Raw genomic sequence first — 6,000 nt, 5'->3', positions numbered from 1 at the left:
GGTTTGTTTCTGTTTTCCCCCTTTTTATTACAGTACTTTTTTTCTCCTCTTAATTAAGCAAATAAACCGACGTCACGAGTCACGTCAGTGTGAGAAGTCAAAAGGAGCCTGGTGAAAATTCCCGGAGTTGATTTACACGCTGCTTCAGTTAACACCCCCTAGACAAGCCAGCTCGCCAAATCCTCCCTGGAGCACGTCTAACCAAAAGATCAGAGACTCCAGTGAAAGAAAGAAAAAAAAAATCAAAATTAAACCTTTTGGAAGTAATTTGAATATTAAATCAGCTTTATGTAAATAAATGTAAAGAACAAAGTGATTCAGGTAAGGTTTGGGGCTTTATTACCGATCATATTTTTCTTTAACTTTTCTTTAACGGGATTACTTATAAATACCTCTAGTAAGTATCTTAAAAATTAAGGACATCCTTAATCACTGCATCTGTTGAGAAACTCATTTTTTAATTTTATTTGAAAGTATCCAAATTTTCGACAATGCATTTCAAAAATGTGCGTAAGCTCAATTGAAATGTAAATGGACCCATACAGGAACGGAATCAAACAGCACTTCTTGACAATTTACTAATTAATAATGCGTTATTTTTGTGACTTATTATCAAAGGCTATTTATTCTCTAAGAGGAATAAAGTCCAAGAATAAAATGCATTTCTCACCCCTAATGTTATATGATGGTGCCCCTTAAAAAATACTCAAGAGGAAAACCACAAACTCCTGGCTTCAGTACCAGAAAGGATAATCCACAGAGCCCGGGATGGTCCTTTAGAGGAACATGTGAAAGCTCCACTCCCCCGCACAGGGGAAGGGACTAGCTGGTATGGTGAGTTGCCCTGAAAGGAATAGCATGAAAATAACTTGACAAAAACAGAGTCATATCCCAAGTAAAGTGTCAAAATGTTGCTGTTCTGATGGCTATCTTGGTTATCTTGTATGTTTCCTTCCGGTCTTCAAATTAAATGATCCCATAATTCTGAGCTTTGATGTGAAACATCTTTCTGTTGTTTGATGAGCACAGTACTAGCTGGGATGGATGGAGAGTCTATTAAGAGGGAAACGGAGAAGCTCAGCTGCTCTGAAGGCTGAGGCAAGAGGATCCTAAGTTCCAGGCCAGCCTCAACAACTTAAGGAAACCCTATCTTGAAATTTAAATTTTTTCAAAAAAGGGCTGAGGATGCAGCTTAGTGGCAGGGCACTTCTCTTACCTATGTGAGGCCTTGAGTTCAATCCCCAGCACCACAAAAGAAGGAAAAGGAAGCAAAGAAAACCATTAAGAGTGCTCCATAGGTATTAACTCCCCACTCTTTCTCATTTTTCATTTGCAACCTAAGCAATATGTAAGCTCACTCAGAAGCCTGTTGCAAGTGCATTAAGTCATAATGTGAGTGCTCTGAAATGTACACTTTAGTCCAAGCACCATTAAGTACTTTCAGAAAACGTATATCTTAGTATGAATATGGAGGAGGTAGTTATCCCTAACTACACTGTGGACTTTTTAAAACTCTTTTTTAAAATATTAAAGTATTTTAAATATTTAAAATTTAAAATATTAAATCTTTTAAAAAATATTTTAAAAGATTAGATTATTGTAAATACTGCTTTTTACCTTCAGCATATTCAACTTCATGTTTATAATGCAGAAGTTCAATTTAATTCAAAATTGTGCTTTATGAGAATAAGTTAGGTGTAACTTCAATAATCATTTGTTCATAACTTTCTATTGGTAAAACATTGAGCAAGATTTAATGAAGGAAAAATAATAAAATGTCATCCAAGACCTAACAACAACCTATCAGTATTCATATTGAGTACCAATTAGAGATACCTTAAGGTATCTATAAAGATCTAACAAATGTGCTCTGTGTCTTTGGATATTTATCTCCAACATTCCGTGTTAATTTGCTTTTTATTTAAATAGCAATGTGTTGGGGCTCAGATACCCTAAAGTGTGACCCTCTGCTGGGCTGAATACTCTGAGCTGGAGGAGACTGGAAGGTTTCAGATGCAGTCAGTCTCTCTCTGACCCTCTCCTGCCTATCTGTCTCTCCCTCTTCTTTCTCTCCTAAAACCAGAAATTCTCTTCCCCAAGGTTGGTCTAGATTCTAGAGCTCTTCTCCCCCAAAGCCAGCCCTAAGACCCAGAAAGTGACTGTCTCCCTTCTCCCTGAAGACTCTCGATGCCCCACAGCTGGGAGAAAGAAGTGCTGCAGGCCGAGGCAAGAATCATCCCCAGGAGACCTGCGGGGTTTCCCTCCTCCAGTTACCCCTAGATAATGCCTCTTTAATCCAGTCACCTTTCTGTGGACTGTCAACGGTCTCCATCAAACCTAAGCATAAAAACAGTTTTCCCTGGGTCCTTGGGTCTTCATGTCTGAAGGCTCCCATGACGTATAAAACTTTGTTTAAAAAATTATGTTCTTCTCATGTTAACCTGCCTTTGTTATAGGTGGCTGGACCCTGACCCTTATGATGGCAGAGGAAGGTCGTCCTACCTTTCCATCTCTACAGATGTAAGTTTCCTGCCTTCGAGGTATTTATAATTTAGCTGGAAATGCAGACGGTACACAGTTAACCACAGTAACAGTGTGGAAGACCGCAACAACAAAAGACCTCGCCTTCATATTCAGTACTATGCACACCCAAGGAACACCATCTGCTTTATTCTTTAAACTATCCTGTGACAGTAGTTGGCTGTTGTAGCCCTATTTTATAAGTGACGAAACTCAGGGACAGAGAGGTTCCTGAGCAACCCATGAACACACGGCAACCTAAGCAAACTTAGGCCACCTCTCTCTAAAAACCCATGCTCTTATTCACTATCCTGGGATGAGATGCAGACAAATGAAGGACACCGTTGGGGGGCTGAACTTTCAGTGGCCAGGACAGGCAGGGTCTAGAGAGGCTGCTCACAGAATCCTTGTACCAAGAGGGAACACTCGGAGCCAGATCTTGAAGGCAAAGAGTGATTAAGATGCTTCCCAAATATTCTAGTTTTCCATATAGGTTTTATAAAAATAGCCAATAATTTATATATAATCCAAAAAAAGATTGACAATTATTAGAAGTCAACAGTCGCTCTCTTCAGCCTTAGACTCATGAACAGAAAGGCTGCCTTCTGGGGTCTATGCAAATTTTTAATACATCTTTAGCAAATCTCTTCTTTTTCCTTCTTCAACGTCACAAGAAGTCCACTGATCACTGGTGATGAAAACATTGAAAAATTATGACTGAGGGCTTGGACTACATCTATTTTAATTAAGACCCCCCCGCCATACCTCTCCTTCCCCTTCCCTCTCCCCATCTCCTGCTCCCTTTCCTCTGTTGATCTTTCTGCCATTTACCAATAGTACTTTTTTTCTTTTTCTTTCTTTTTTTTTTTTTCCGTATTGGAGATTAAACACTCAGGGGCACTCGACCACTGAGCCACACCCCTAGCCCTATTTTGTATTTTGTTTAGAGACAGGGTCTCACTGAGTTGCTTAGAGGCTCACTTCTTGCTGAAGCTGACTTTGAACTTGTGGTCCTCCTGTCTCAGCCTCCCAAGCTGCTGGGATTATAGACATGCGCCACCCACCTGGCCTCTAATAGTTATTTTTATTTATTATTTTTTCAATTAATTTCTGTGGATGTACACAATGGTGATATTCACTGTGGTGAATTCATATATACACATAGGAAAGTTAAGTCAGATTCATTCTACTTCTCTCCCTTTCCTATCCCCTTCCCTTCCCTTCATTCCCCTTTATCAAATCCAATGAACTTCTATTCTTCCCTCCCTTCACTTATTGTGGATTAGCATTCACATGTCGAAGAAAACATTGGTCCTTTGGTTTGGGGGATTGGCTTTTTCACTTAATCTGATTGTCCCCAGATCCATCCATTTACTGGCAATAGTCATAAAGTCATTCTTCTTTATGGCTGAATAATATTCCATTGTGTATATATATATATACCACATTTTCTTTATCTATTCATCTATGCCATTTATTGATCAGCATCTAGGTTGGCTCCATAGCTCAGCTATTATGAATGGTGTTGCCTTAAACATTGATGTGGTTGTCACTGTAATGTGCTGATTTTAAGTCCTTTGGGTATATATCAAGGAGTGGAATAACTGGATCAAATGGTGGTTACTTTCTTAGTTGTTTGAGGAGCTCCATTATGCTTTCAGAATGGTTGCACAAATTTGTAGGTCCACCAGCAATGTGTGGGTGTACCCTTTTCACCACACCCTTGCCAACACTTATTATTGCTTGTATTCTTGATATTACATTTTTGGCTGGAGTGAGATGAAATCTCAGTATATTTTCAATTTGCATTTCCCTAACTACTAGTGATGCTGAACATTTTTTTTCATATATTTGTTGACTGATCGCGTTTCTTCTTTTAAGAAGTGTCTGTTCCGTTCCTTTACCCATTTATTGTTTGGGTTCATTTTTTAAATTTTATTTATTTATTTATTTATTTGTGTGTGTGTGTTAAGCTTTATGAGTTCTTTTTATATCCTGGAAATTGACACCCTATATGAGGTGCAGGTGGCAAAGATTTTCTCCCATTCTGTAGGCTGTCTCTTCATGCCCTTGATTATTTCCTTTGCTGTGAAAAAGCTTTTTAGTTTGATGCTATGCCATTTATTGATTTTTGATTTTACTTCTTGCACTTTAGGAGTCTTAAGAAAGTCAGTTCCTGAGCTGACATGTTGGAGTGTTGGGCCTACATTTTCTTCAAGCGGGTGCAGGGTTTCTGGTTTAATTTCTAGGTCGTTGGTCCACTTTGAGTTAAGTTTTGTGCAGGTGAGAGAGGGGGTGGGTAAAATTCACTCTGATGCATAAGGATTTCCAGTTGAAGAGGCTGGTATCTTTTCTGTAGTGTATGTTTATGGCGCCTCTGACTAGTAGGAGATAACTCTTATCTATGTGGGTTCATCTCTCTCTTCTGTTCTGTCCTGTTGGTCTTCATGCCCATTTCAGTGCCAATACGATGCTGTTCTGGTTATGATATCTCTGTAGAACTTCTGTGAATATAAAATTTCCTGACTTTAAGGCTGAGACCAACAAGCATGGAACTTGACTAAGTAAATACCACAAATACTAACCCCAATGCTGGTGGCAATATGAACAAGGGAGAGCCCATGGGCAGGAAGGTTATTGTGATTTTGCAGGTGAGAGACAAGGACACCCTGATTTAAGAGACAGGAGATACTTAGGGGATTCCTTTAAATATAAGGTATGATAACATTTTAGGGTCCATCTTAGGAAAAATAGACCCTTCCCTTTCCCAAGAAGAAAACAGGAAAAAGAAGTCTGGGGAATTCCCAGGATGTCCTCTAATGAAGGAGGAGGAGAGGTGGCTAACGCAGAGAGGACTGGAGACAGGACCTCCTGAGCCAGAAGGAGAGGCCTGTCCTCTGCCAGGAGGGCCCAGCTGCTCCAATAAATCACCCCCTCGTCATGCTTCCCATCAGAAGCCTTCCTGAAATTATTTCATTAGGAAATGCATCAGGGTGTAGGACACGGAATACAGATGGGAAGGTGGATCCAAGGTCAGAATGAAGGGAAGAAGGGAAAAGAGCAAGAGATCAGGGGTAAGAAGGAACAGAGAAAGGAAGGAGAGGGGGAGATGATGGAGGTGGAGGAGAGGGAGTGCTGGAGGGAGCAGTGCCCTGCTCAGAGGAGGGGAGAGCCAGGATTGCACGGGGGAGAGGGAGGAGACCCCTAGAGGTCCCAGGGAGCAAGCCCTGTCCAGTATTGAGGGCTCTGTCCAGGTGATGTGCAGAGAGGCGGGGTCTACCAGGTGGTGAGAGGACACAGGCTATGTGATCCTGTGGTCAGTCATGTCCCTGTTGAGTATCTGACCCTCAGCAGATAACCCCAAGCCAGGTTTCCTATCTGTGCCCTGTCACTGTACAGAACTGGAAAATGCCAGGCCACCTAAACCTTTGACTCTCAGGAACCTTCTTGGCCCCCAAAATTAAGGAAGTACTGGAGGGG

The sequence above is a fragment of the Marmota marmota genome, unplaced genomic scaffold (assembly GCF_001458135.2).
Source record: "Marmota marmota marmota unplaced genomic scaffold, marMar, whole genome shotgun sequence".
In the NCBI taxonomy this organism is placed as follows: domain Eukaryota; kingdom Metazoa; phylum Chordata; class Mammalia; order Rodentia; family Sciuridae; genus Marmota; species Marmota marmota.
The sequence above is the reverse complement of the archived record's forward strand: the minus strand, read 5'-3'. Positions refer to the sequence as shown.